The sequence below is a fragment of the Apodemus sylvaticus genome, chromosome X, assembly GCF_947179515.1.
Source record: "Apodemus sylvaticus chromosome X, mApoSyl1.1, whole genome shotgun sequence".
NCBI lineage: Eukaryota > Metazoa > Chordata > Mammalia > Rodentia > Muridae > Apodemus > Apodemus sylvaticus.
Genome location: NC_067495.1, coordinates 7,769,539 through 7,783,928, shown reverse-complemented (window position 1 = coordinate 7,783,928; position 14,390 = coordinate 7,769,539). Strand labels below are relative to the sequence as shown.

Genomic DNA, 14,390 nt, shown 5'->3' with positions numbered 1-14,390 from the left:
TGGGCTCTTGCTGCATAAGCATACGGACCCGAGTCTAGAACACCAGTATTGGTGTAAAAAGTCAGGTGTGGCCAAAGGAAATGAATTTGACCACTGGAAGAAGGGGTTAGAGACTGGGGGAGCGCCGGGGCCTGCTGCCTGCCAGCCTAGCTGGAAAACTTCGGTTTCCAGGTTCAGTGAGAAACCCTGTTTCAAGGAAATAAAGCAGAAAAAGAGAAGACATCTGATGTCCCCCTCTGGCACAGGTGTACACCTGTACATACATGTGTCCACACATGTGCACACCACATAACCCCCACATTATCAAATTTGTAAACACACAAACCTTTTGAGCACCAATGCCAACCCTGTCTGGTTACCTTTGAGGAATATTTACCCGTGCAAAAATTTCATGTATAAACAAGAAAACACTGAGCACTAAAGACTGGAAATGGTCTCAGTGTCCTTCAGTGGGAGGTCAGTTTCCTAAGTTATAGTTCAGTTGTCAAGTACTCATAAATTTGAGGGTGGAAAACATCCGTGTAGCAGCATGGAAATACATTCAACTTGAATTATTAATGAGAAAAAGCAATATTGAATACTGACGATTGAATACAGATCGACTTTACTTGTTAATCTGGGGTTTTGTTCGTTTGTTTGTTAATTGTTTTTTTCTCTCTCTCCTTTGAGACAGGGCTGCTTGTACCTGGGCTGGTCCTTGTAGCCAAGGATAACCATAAATCTTTTAGATGTGTGTGGTGTGTGCTTCTGTGCACGTGTGCATGGGCACACATGTGTATGTGCATGTGTGTGTGGAGGCCAGAGTCTGATGGTCACTCTCCATTTTATTTAAGGAGGCTCAGAGCTCTAGGATTTAGTCCTGGAGTCTTAGTAGCCATCTTCAGCCCCCTTTTCTGGGGGCGGGGGGGGGGGTTCTTGTTTATTTGTTTGGTTTTTTTCAAGACAGGGTTTCTCTGTGTAGCCCTGGCTATCCTGGAACTCACTCTGTAGACCAAGCTGGCCTCAAACTCAGAAATCCGCCTGCCTCGGCCTCCAGAGCGCTGGGATTGCAGGTGTGTGGCTGCCTGATGATGCTTGGTCATCTTCTGGCCTCTCTCCGGGAACCCCAGCGGTCCGTCCCCATGTCTCACCTTCTCCATGCTGACCATTTTATTTGTTTTGCCCCACCAGACTCCTTAGTATGTGTTGCTATGCTGACTTTCAAACAGAGTCATACCTGCTGGAATGAAATTTGCCTTGAGCAAGAGTACAAGGTGCAAAGGGTAGGTAGCTCAGTCTTTTTCAGTCCATCCCATTCCATTGCCAGACATTCAGGAGGCCAGAGAAAACCTACTGTTCAAAAACTTTCATCTGAGGCCTGGGGGTGTCGCTCAGTTGGCAATGCTTGCTACAGGAGCCAAGGTTTGATCCTCAGCACATAAAAGAAAAACAGAGAAGTAATGGGCATCTCTTATTGGAGGGTCTCTTCTGAAGTTTAGTCTTCCTGACCTTTTGTTCGACTATTTATAACCTTTTAATTGTTGGTCATGGGCTTCATAGATCCTATGAGAAGAAGGGAGGCTTAACATTTCAATTTATTCTATTTTATTTTATTTTATTTTATTTTATTATTTTGTTTTGTTTTGTTTTGTTTTTTGTAGCCCTGGCTGTCCTGGAACTCACTTTGTAGACCCAGCTGGCCTTGAACTCAGAAATCTGCCTGCCTCTGCCTCCCTAGTGCTTGGATTAACGACATGTGCCACCACTGCCCCGCTGTTTTATGTTTTGAAAGCAGTTTCATGCAGCTCAGACTGACCTCCCATTATGTAGCCAAGGCTGTCCTGGAATTCTTGAATCCTCTTCCTTAAAATTTGTCTGAGCCATGCACTACCATGGCTTAAGAGCTCAACTCTTTCCCCTAGAGATGGAAGGCAAAATGCACCCATGACCTCTCAACAATACTGTTGCTCGAAGCAAACCAGCATAGTGACATCACTAATTAACATGTCAACGTGAAGAGGGGAAATTGCAGATGGTCCCAACCCTAGATGGAGAGCTCCAGAGAATCGACGAGAGAGGGCGAATCAGTTTTTTTCCAGGAACAAGCTCCCACATAGGTTATGCAACCTCAAACCATTCACCTTGGGCACATGAACACAGGGGTAAAGCTATCCGAATTTAGTAGGTTATATGCATATGTAAATATATGTTACATATATGCACATACTTGTACACACACATGTAACAATAATAATTAAAGAAAAAATTATGAAATTGAGAGAGAGGGCATGGGAGGGAAATGGAGGGGTTCTCAAAAAAATAAAACTAATTTTAAGAAAAGATTTTACCTTTTAAAGATGTTGGGTGGGGCTAGGGAGATGGCTTGGTCAGTAAAGTGCTTGTGGGCTAAGCATGAGTTCAATCCTCAGTATCCACGTGAAAGAAAAAAATGGGCATGGTGACAAGCATCTATAACCTCAGGGTTGGGGAGGCAGAAACTGATGACTTGGGAGCTCAGTGGCCGGCCAGCCTAATCGACTGGTAAAGTCCAGTTTCAGTGAAAGACCTTGCCTCAAATCAATAAGGTGGAGGCCTCCACGCATGTGTGCATATGTACCTAGATACACAAGTCACACACATGCACATGTATGTGTGAGGTTGCATGACTTTTCTTAAGGAAATCTGAACAAATGCTTATTAATCAACAACAGATGAAATAAATGATTTCACACAAGTGGAGCTCAGAGAACCTTATTGGGGTTCAGACAGGAGCAGAGTTTTCTCGGGGACATTATTGGATTGCTTACAGGAGCAGAGTGAGTCAAAGGCAGCTGTGTCTCTACAAAACCTACCCCAGCATGGTGATGACTCACAAAAGAGGCATCCGAGGAGCTTCCTATACAACTTCCAGGCAGCTTGACCCAGGGATCATCTCCTTCCCAGAAATTGTTACTGCTTGTGTAATCTTGGGGAAGGGGCCTAGTCTTTTAAGTCTAATTATCAGGAACTTCCTGAAGTCTGTGAGTTCTACTCATACCCTAAGCTTGGAAGTTCTGTGTCTTCTAAGCTTAGACGTCTCAGTAAGAGGATTTACTGAGTCTTAATGAATCTCCTATTAGGAATGAACGTTTCAATTGGGACAAAATATCTAAGCAACAAAGCAACTACCAAGAAATAGATGCACAGATTTTACAGTTTAGGGTGTGTGTGTGTGTGTGTGTTAGGAAACAAACCCAGGGTTAAATAATCATTCTAAACTTAGTTACCGCTCCAGCCTCAACTGATCTCATAGAAGTAGGTAGAATAATGGTTACTGTAAAATCAGGGTTCTCTAGAGGAACATAGAATATATATATATATATATATAATTACACACTAGTCCAACAATGGCTGTTACCAATGGAAAGTCCAAAAATGCAGTTGCTCAGTCCACGAGACTGGAAGTCTCAGCTGGTCTTCAGCATACACCAGAACTCCAAAGAAGTAGGCTCTCATGCCAGTGAAGAAATGAATGCGCTAGTGAGAGCAAGAATAAGAAAGCAAAGAACAAGCTTCTTCCTTCCATGTCTGTGACATATGCTGCCAGCAGAAGGCATGGCCAGATTAAAGATGGATCGTCCCACCTCAAAAGATATGGATTAAAAGTGGATCTTCCCACAAAAATGATTTAATTAGCAAAAACCATTCTCAACAATAAGAGAACTTCTGGCAGGATCATCAGAGATTCCCGGGTATAGTAGAGTATCTCCTTGGGTGAGGGTTCCAAGCAAAAGAACTAATAGCAACATAAAGATAACATCATCAAATCAGGTGTTCACAATATCCAGCACAAACCAACTGGGGAAGTGGAGACAGCTGGTCGGCATTCCTGATTGAGCTTTCCCTCCATTCTGAGCTTCTGGCCTCTCTTTCCCACTGCAGGCAATCAAACAATAGCAACTTCAGTAGGAAACGTTTTACCTTGTAGCTCTTGTCAAGGACATGATGTTTTTACTCCTGGGCTATTCTGCTGTTCTCTCCCCTTCCTGTCACAGAGCAGATAGCCTGTGCTCAGACAATCAGCTTTGGAGGACACTGAGATAAACATGCTTGGGTCTGAAATGAGGCACGGGGGATGCTTCTAGAGCCAGCTTCTCAGCACACAACGCACATGACAATTTAGCACTATAATGGACATTACACAAAGTTTCCAATTGTGATTTTAGAAATCCCGTAAAGCCACCAATCTAAACTGCACAATGAATAACAACATAAAACACAAAGAGGACCACCACACCAAGACACAGCTGGGTCCAGTTGCTGCAAACCAGCCAGGAAGGAAAAAACACAAGGCAAGACAAGTACATTATGTACAGGTGACCAAAGCTAAAAGTTGATGTAGAATTCTCTGTGAACGGCATTATAAGTAGTTCTTTAATGAGCTGAACCAGAGGGAAATGTGTCTTTTTACAATTTTCTCCTCAGAAAACATAGCCTTCAAAAACACAGGAGAGTGGGATTGGGGAGATAGCTCAGAGGGTAAAGTGCTTGTTGCCCAACACAAAGACCCAAGTTTAGATCTTTATCACCCATGTGAAGACCTTCAGAGCTGACTTTAACCAGTTTGCAACCTCAGCGATGAGGGTGGAGGCAAATTCGAAACACTCACTAAATATCCAAACAGGGAGCTCATGCTTCAGTGAGACACTGCTTCAAAAACCAAAGAGGCATAGGTCTCTAGTCTCAGTAGAGACAGGAGGATTTCTGTGAGTTTGAGGTCAGCCTGGCTTATATAGATGTTCTAGGCCAGCCAGGGCTACATACTGAGGGACTTTCTTTAACCACTCAATGAAATCAAATAAACAAGGTAAAGAAGTGATTGATGAAGAAATTCTCATTTTAACCTCTGGCCTCTTCACATGCCTACTTGGTATGCACACTCAGTACATACCACACACAAATTACACACAAGTCCAATTATGTGGCTGGAACTAAAGCAGATGGGAAAGGCCATCAGGCCTCTACCCTACACAAAGAACGACAGGTAACTAAGAAATGCTGAGAACAGGAGAAATTGTCTTGTCTTCCCCACTTCCCCAGGGAAGAGCATGACAATTGGTCATTCAATACCAAATGGTCAGCCATGAAAGCATACTTACAAACAAGTAACATTATACAGACTGAGCTACCATATCTGTATGGACACACACACACACACACACACACATGAGTACCAATAATTACAGAAAAGAAGGACGTGAATTTCAAAGAGAGCAGTAGTGGGAGATACATGGGTGGGTTTGGAGGGAGGAAAGGGAAGGGGGAAAGGATGCAACTAGATTATATTCTCAATACATAATAAAAATAAATAAAAAGCTAGAATAAGAACATATTAAACCCAAAGTTAGAAGCCAAGAAAAAGTGAGGGTGCCAGATGAAAGCAAATAAAATAGAAAACGGGGGGGGGGGGGGGTTGACTAGATGGTTCAGTGGACTGATGGCACAAGCCCGATGACCCAAGTTCAATCCCTGAGGCCCATGTGAAGGTGGAAGAAGTGAGCAGACTCCACAAAGTCATCTTCCACACATGCTCCAAGGCATGTGTGTATGTTCCCCATACATCATACACACACAAGAATAAACAATAGAATATGGACAAATAATGCAAAGACCAATAAACCTAATGCTGGCTCTTTGACACTATCAATAAAATGGATAAACCTCTAGGGACCCTGATGGAGGAGGAAAGTGAAGAAGATAAATATAATTGCTATTGGGAATAAAGGAGGACATATCATATAGATGATGGAGATTATACATGTGTCTGTGTGTGTGCTTTGTTATGTGTGTGTAGCAATGCATGAGAAAAATTAATTATAATTATATTCATAAGAAAAGGCTGGAGCCGGGCAGTGGTGGCGCACACCTTTAATCCCAGCACTCTGGGAGGCAGAGGCAGGCAGATTTCTGAGTCTACAGAGTGAGCCAGCCTGGTCTACAGAGTGAGTTCCAGGACAGGCAGGGCTATACAGAGAAACCCTGTCTTGAAAAAAACAAATTCAAAAAAAAAACAAAAAGAGAGAGAGAGAGAGAGAGAGAGAAAGAAAGAAAGAAAGAAAGAAGGGAGGGAGGGAGGAAGGAAGGAAGGAAAAGAAAAGGCTGGAAAACTTAGGATCTGATCTTGAATTGAACAGACAGACATACCTGCACTTACTCAGCAAGAAACCTTGTGATTTTAAGATTTTCCTGATTCAGGTCACTAGCTCTTAGAGAAGGCATTTCTCACAAAATTCCAGCACATAATATCAAAACTATGCAAAGCTCTAGAGGGTTGCCACCATGAGTCATCATGGCACAGTCTGGAAAGAGCTGGCAAAGACTGCCTTGTATTTTTATATGAAAGGATATGTTTATTTCACAAATGCGGGACTGCTGAACAATTTGAAAATAAAGGGTGTTCGCTGAATTAACAATACAGAATGGCCTTAGATGATTTTCATAAAAGTCATTTAAAGGATCTGATACATCCATTCACGATTAGAAAAATCATTTGAAAGTTCCAAATGAGAGATGGGCTTCCTTCAGATGACACAAATATGGTAGAAAAACATCAAAAACTTTTTAAAACAAAATCAGAGAAACTCGTGAGCATTGGAATGTAGTTCCTAGCCAGCTGATGAGGCAAAAAATTAGCATTAACCATACTCTAGGAGTATGAGGAAGTGAGGTTGGCCAGTATGGAAACTCGGGTATGTTAAAAGGTTAACAAGGAGCGGGTGAGCGTGGACTAGAAAACTTTATATTGAAAACTATCAATTTTCCATGAATCTGCTATATTTGGTCATTTCTCTAATATGTCTGTAAAAGGGGGTTAGCTGCATTACTCTTTTGTATTGGTTTAGACTTATTTTGAGACTGTCTCTACCTTTTTTTTTTTAAAGATTTATTTATTGTTATATGTAAGTACACTGTCCCTGTCTTTAGACACACCAGAAAAGGGCATCAGATTCCATTACAGATGGTTGTGAGCCACCATGTGGTTGCTGGGATTTGAACTCAGGACCTTTGGAAGAGCAGTCAGTGGTCTTAACCACGGAGCCATCTCACCAGCCCTATCTCTACCTTTTTACATAATCTTTATGGGTCTGAAACTCTCTATATAGATCAGGCTGGCCTCTAATTTGTAGTGATCCTCCTGCCTCTGCCTATTGAGTTTTGGGTTACAGGTGTGAGGCACCATACCCAGTTGGATTTTTTTTCTGAAAATGTTTTTAATATTTGATGGTAATAGTGCTACTATTAGAAGTATTAAGATGCTGTAGTGTCAAGCTAATTAAAATGGCATTTGGAATAAGGAATGGCTTGTCTTGTACTGGCCACCTTTTATTTTTCTTGGGGTTTATTTTTGACTTTTATTGTCTTTTGTTTGTTTGTTTGGATAGGGTTGCTCTGGGTAGCCCTGGCTGTCCTGGGACTCACTCTGTAGCCCAGGCTGGCCTCCAACTCAGAGATCTGAGTGCCTCTGCCTCCCAGGTGCTGGGATTAAAGGTGTGTACAACCAATGAATGCCTGGTTAAGTTTCTTGTTTTTAAAAAACTTTTTTGGGGTTTATTTTTTTACCATGGTATGAATGTGGACGTCAGAGGATAACTTGTGGGAGTCTCCTTCTGCCATGTGGGTTTGTGGGATCCAACTCAGGTTTTCTGGCTTGGCAGCAAGTGCCTTTTCTTGCTAAGCCATCTTATTTTTCCTGTTTTCAAAACTATAAAAATTACAAATAACTATATGGAGAGCCTTTAGGTTTTTTTTTTCCCCTGGGAGATCAAGGATCGGAGGAGCTAGAAACATAGGGCCGATAGGTCATAGAAGGTGGTCTACTGCCGGGCGGTGGTGGTGCACGCCTATAATCCCAGCACTCTGGGAGGCAGAAGCAGGCGGATTTCTGAGTTCGAGGCCAACCTGGTCTACAGAGTGAGTTCCAGGACAGCCAGGGCTACACAGAGAAACCCTGCCTCGAAAAAAACAAATCCAAAAACAAAAACAAAAACAAAAACAAACAAACAAAAAAAAGGTGTGTCTACTACCAGATTTGGGGTTCATCCCCTAGCACGAAGGATCAGAAAGCCTATCCTGTCCTGAATAGCATGAACGGGCAGTTGATCTCTTCCAGGGCTCAGTTCACATTTTCTTCTGAGTGGCTCAAAGAGCGAAGATGCCCGCTAAAATGGGTCTTTATATCTAGAAGGGAGAGTTTGCCAAGATTGCCTGACTTGGAACAAGGCAGAGCTCCAACTGTATTGAGTTTGCCTCTAGCTCTTGCCAAAGTTGTATCAAGCTCTTTTCAAATCCATTTCATTCCATTTCACCAGCACTGTAGGTCACACACACACAGTGGTACTTTGGGCTTTTGTAATCAGAAAACAGAAATGCCATGCTGCCCCAGCAGGGATCCCTTACGGTACCGACGTTAGATGTGCCCACTCCTTGGCAAAGAGCCCCTTCTGGTGTGGCGGAGGATTGGAGAAGGGCCTTCCTTGAGTCCTAGTGTAAACAGCCCTGCTGGGAACCAATTAGCCAAATGCACAGCTCTGTAGAAGAGCCTGGTAGTTTCTTCTTCCTCCACATTTCTGACGCACCCCAAAGCATAGGATAGACAGTGTTCTAGGTGACAAAAGGGTCGCCTCTGACCCCCTCCCCTCCATCACCCTCTCATTTGCTCCTTCACCTGCCTTCCTCCTGTGTTTCTTGTAGATATTTTGTAATTTCCTGTTGATTTAGCTATAGTGTTCCTTGTATACATTTTGATACTTTGTTTGTTTGTTCTTTTGTTTCAGAGAGGGTCTCATGTAGCCTGCCTTAAACTCCTAAAGTAGCTCGGGATGATCTTGAGTGTCTGATACTTCTGCCTCTACTTCCTGAGTGGTGGGATTAGAGAGAGATCACAATTCCAAGCATGTTTTTCTTGTTCTTGCTCTCATTCTTACTGCCTGTCTCCCTCTCCCTTCCCTCCCTTCCTCCCCTCTCTCAAGAAATGGAAATCTCTTCTAAACTCCCAGGCTCAAGTCAGTTTCCTGATGCAGCTTCAAGTAGCTGGGACTACATATTCATGCCAATATGTCCTGCTGGGTATATCTCTGTCCGGTACTTTTAATATCTAAGCATTCCATTATCTATACACAAGTTAGTCTACTGGAATCTCCATTTTAACAGTTTGAATGAAGTGTAGAACTCTTACCTCTTTTGATAACTCAACACCCTCCCATTTATAATATAATTAATTATGTTAACGATTTCCTCTACATATATTAAGAACTACAAAAGCCAGTGCTGTAACTGTTGCTTTAACTGTTAAACATGATTTAGAAAAGGCCAAGATGAGGAAAAATTGTCTATTGTAATTATCTCCCCTTTTATTCTGTCATTCCTCCTTCCTTCCTGGTAGTCAAGACTTCTCTTGTCATTTATGTTTATCAAGATTATCATGGTTCTTATTTACTATGTTAAGAAATCAACCCCAGGGTCCCTCCTGCCTCAGACTGCCAAATGCGGCATATGAGACTCACCGTGCCTGACTAAATTTCTTTTCAGCTCTTGAGAAATATGGTAGTTTTCTTTCACCGTTTTTGCTTTCTCCTCTTTTTCCTCTTTAGATGACATGTTTTCCTCTGGGTGCTTAGATTAGTTTGTATTAATTTTCAGAAGCTTGGCTCTGATAAACCCCAGATTTTTGTTGTTCTTTACCCTGCTTAAAATTTTCTCAGGTTTGCCCTACCGTGGTGGCGAATATGTTTAATCCTGGCACTTGAGGCAGAGGCAGACTGGATCTCTGTGAATTGGAGGCCAGCCTGGTCTACAAACAGAGCAAGTTCCAGGATAACCAGAGAGCTACACAGAGAAACAGTGTCTCAAGAAACAACACAGACACACATACTCCTACATCTATATGTTTATGCCTTTTTGGCAAATTTCAGAAAATTTTAAGTATTAATTCTTTGGCTACTACTTTAATTTCATCTTTCTCTCTTGAAACTCTCATGATAAAAAAAATTAGCCTTTGTTTTTTTTGGGGGGGGTTGGAACTCACTCTGTAGACCAGGGTAGCCTCCAACTCAGAAATCTGCCTGCCTCTGCCTCTCAACTTCTGGGATTAAACGCGTGTGCCACCATTGCCCGGCAAAATTAGATTTTTAATATATTATCTTCCGGGTCCCTGAAGATCTGTTCTTTTTTTCCAGTCTATTTTCTCTCCTTGCTTAAATAGGGTAAATTCTAACATCCGATTCTGATTTTCTCCCCAGACTTTTAGATTCTGCTATTGAGTCTAGTTATTTTTGCCTGTAAGCCATTGTAATTTTCAGTTCAAAAAATTGCATTGAGTGTTGAGATTTTCCTCCTCATTTGTTTTACACAAACATGCTTACAAATATGCCAGTGCGTTTTTTTTTTTTTTAATGACAGCTGCTTTTTAAATCCTTGCCAGTTGATTCTAACAATCCTGTCACCTTAGTGAATTGCTGTTTCCCACACAAGCTGAGAATTCCCCGATTCTTAGTACGGAGAGTGCGTTTCAAAAACTGACGTTATTAGTCAAATGCTATGTTTCAGCAAGTCTCTCCTACGCAGTTCAAACTAACCAGCTCCGGGCAAGGAAGGGTTAAGTTCCAGATTCCGAGAGCAGCGTTTGCTGACGTGTGCGCACGCGCGCGCCTGCACCTGCGCCTGCGCTCCTGGACTGCGTGTGACTGCCTAGCGGGCGGGGCGGGGAGGGGCGGGGCGGGATGCGAGCTCCCTTCTAGGTCTCTAACCGCCAGTCGCTTTGCGCTCTGTGGCGCCTCGACATTGCCTCCAGTAATCTGGCGGTAGTTAGGAACTAGTCAGCGCGGCGAGGAGGGTGAAAGTTCAGCCCCAGGGCTGGGTGACGTCAGCGGAGGGGGCGGTACGCCTCGGCATTTCGCGGCGGAGGGGAAAGTCCGGGCTGTTTCAGCCAAGGAATGGGAGGCGCCCTAGCCTCCCCGCAGGCCACAGCGCTGGGAATCCTGCCTTCCCTGCTATCTCCCTGAGGCAAGGGGTGTGTGAGAATGTCTCTTTACTGTTTTGAGGCTCGAGCCTTTCCTGCTTAAGGGTGGGGCCACACAGGCTTTTGAGATTTTTTTTCCCCTTGTGTTTGGCTGAAATGGAGTAGTTTTCTGTCTAGATAGAGAAAGCAGGCTTTTTTTTTTTATTTTTTTTATTATTATTATTTTTTTTTTGCAGGGTGGTTTTTTTTTGCTTGTTTGCTTTGTTTTTCATTTTTCTGTCTGTGCCTGCTCTTTCTAGGGTGCTGGCTTCTCCAAAACCAGTCTGGAAGGTATGGAAACCCACAGTCATGTGTTCATCAGCTCCGGTAGCCCTCAATAGCTTTGCTTTTCATCTCCACCTTATTTTATATCTAAATTAGGCATTTGGGGTGTTCTTAGTGGTGCTGGGGAAAGTGCATATTACTCCATTTTTCTCGAAGCCCAGGGCCCTAGCAGTATTTTTTTTTCATACGTCATCACAACCATGAAAGGATGTGTACGGGCTTGGTAGGCCATTTCAACTGAATGGGAATCCATAAATGAATAGGAAGACATTTTAGAAAATCAGTTTCTTGGTTGGGTTTATTTTTATTTTTATTCTTTTGTCTTTAAAACATTTTTGAAAAGATACATCCCTGCCAACAATTTTCTGTTTCCCTTTTTTCAAGATTATGTAAGAGGAAAGAACCATGCTTTTGGGGAAAGGACAATAAAGTCAGTTCTGGGAGTTTCTCTGTTTTTACTAAGGTGTGATTAGATTATAAGGATGTGTGTATATATTTAAAATATATGATTGCATACAACACACATGCATGCACACACACATGCACGCGTGCACACACACACACACACACACACACACACATCACTACAGTATCACCACAAACAAAATTGTGAACAAATCTATCACCTCAAAATTTTCCTAATTTTCCTTTTAAATTCTTCCCTTCAGTCTTCCCTACCTGACCCTCACCCCAGGCAACTCAGGCTCTTGCTATGTAGCCCAGGCTGGTCTCCTACTCACCATCTTCAGGCTTCAGCCTCCTAGGTGCTGGGATTTCAGGCTTGCTATATCACACCCATGTACTGATCTACTTCCTACCACAAAATAAATTTGAATTGTTTAGAATTTTACATAACTGTGGTAATAATTATTGGCTAGCTTCTTTCACACATGATAACTCACTTGCAATTCATCCATATTATACCTATTGATAGTTTTTCTCCCTTTTTAAAGATTCCCCTGTATGGCTGTAAGACAACATGGCTACCCTTTTGTTTATTGATGGACATCCCAGTTGTTCCCAATTTTGGGCTGCTACAAATAAAGTGGCTCTTTCTTTGTGGCCAAATACATAGGACTAAAATGGCTGGATCATAAAATACACACATGTCTTCTCTCCTTTTTTCTTTGTTTATACAGATTGAAGGTTAACACGGCGTGTTTCTTGGTCACTCTCCACCTTACATTTTAAGACCTGGTGTGTCACTGAACCTGGAACTAACCGACTCTGCTAGACTGGGTAGGTAGCCAGCAAACCCTAGGGACCCTGCTCTCTCTCCGCTTCTCCAGGATTGGAGATGGTGATGACATGCATGTATCACCATGCCCCAGTTTGTTATTTTGCTTTGTTTCTTGATGAGGTCTGACTCTGTAGCCCTGGATGCCCTAGTACCCAATAAGTACACCAGGCCTCTGTCTCCAGAGTGCTGTGATTAAAAGCATGTGCCACTAACGTCCAGATTTTTTATGTGGATCCTGGGAACAAACTTGGGTCCTCATGCTTGCATAGCAACTGCTAAATACTTTACCATATGATTATCTCATCGGACACATCTCCAAACCATCTATGAGAGTTCCCATTTTTTTGTATCCTTGCCATGCCCTGAACATTTCTTTGCATTTTTGCCATTCTAATAAGTTAGAGTGGTATCTTGTAATTTTATATTTCCCAAATGATAGTAACAATACCAAGCGTCTTTCCAAGTGCTTTTTTGGCAACTTAGGTACCTTCTTCAGCAAAGTGTCTGGGTTCATTCCTTCTTAGTGTTTCAGAGTTCTTTATATATTTTAGACATAAATCCTGTACTAAACACATGTCTGATCATTTACAATTACCATACAATCCAGTGGTTCCACTTTCAGGTACAGATACAAAAGAACTGAAAATGAAGACTCAGAGAAATGGTATAGCATCATTATTTACAGCAATCTAAGTGCTTATACATCCACAGATCTCTACAGAAAGTATGCTGTGACTGTGCAATGGAATACTGTTTCTGTGTTTTTGTTTTTGTTTTTTTCTTTTTGAAGTTCTGACAATTGCTCTAGCACAGATGAACCTTGAGGGCATTAAGCCAAGTGAAATAAGCCAGTGACAAAAAGACAAATGTTCTGATCACACTTAAACAAGGTAAGTAGAATGGTCAAGCACATAGAGACAGAAAGTAGAACGTTAGCAGCTAGGGGGTGTGGGGAGGGCAGAATGGGGCTTTGTTGTTCAATGGACGTAAAGGTTCAGTTTGCAAAAGGAAAGGGTGAGGCTGAGGGCACTGCTCTCTAGCAGAACACTCACCTGGCGTGTCTGAGACCTGAGTTTAATGCCCAACAGCTCATGCACACACACATACACAGGAGAAAGAAGAAAAGGAAGCTACCTTTTACTACAAATGTATTTTATTTTATGTGTGTGTGCCTGAGTTGCAAGTGCCCACTGAGTGCAGAAGAAGGTGTTGGATGTCTTGGAATTGGAGTTAGCTGTGGTTGTGAACCACCTCATGTGCTGAGAGCTGTACTTTGACCCTCTGCAATAGGCCGTACTCTTAACTGCTAAGCCCTTTCTCCAGCCCTCTCACTATATGTGTTTTGAACCATGTAATAACGTCGTAATGACTTTTGTTTAGACAGCTCACTATCTTTTTAAGATATTTACACAAATAAAAGATATTTTGAAAATTCTCATAGGGCTCGGGTGTGGCTCAGTTGTAGAACACTTGCCTACATTAAGCCATGGGTTTCATCGTCAGCAGTGCCAAAAGAAATAAATGAACTTATATTTATCAAATGTGTTAAGCATTTCTGGCTTCATTCATTTGTATAGATTCAGACTGCCATCCCCTATAAATTTTCTTCTACCTGAAGGAAACATGAACATATCTTGAACTGTAAATGGTCTTCAGCAGTGAGCCATCTCTCCAGTACTTCTTTTCCATTCTTTTGAGATCAGACTGTCATATATCTCAGGCTGACCTTGACATTGCTAGCTAGCAACTATGGATATCTTTGAATTTCTGATTTTCTTTGCACTACGGCCTGAGAACTGAGATTACAGGCTTGTATCACCAGATTTATGTAGTGCTTCAGATATAGACAAG

General features: G+C 42.3%; 1 long non-coding RNA gene across 1 annotated transcript; it reads left to right on the top strand.

Annotated features, from left to right (window-relative positions):
- The first annotated feature begins 10,773 nt into the window (after window positions 1-10,773).
- On the top strand, window positions 10,774-14,042 carry LOC127675760 (uncharacterized). The gene is made up of 4 exons (XR_007975514.1): window positions 10,774-11,026; window positions 11,275-11,305; window positions 12,439-12,538; window positions 13,330-14,042. It is a non-coding gene; the product is annotated as an uncharacterized LOC127675760 (long non-coding RNA).
- The last annotated feature ends 348 nt before the right edge of the window (window positions 14,043-14,390 follow it).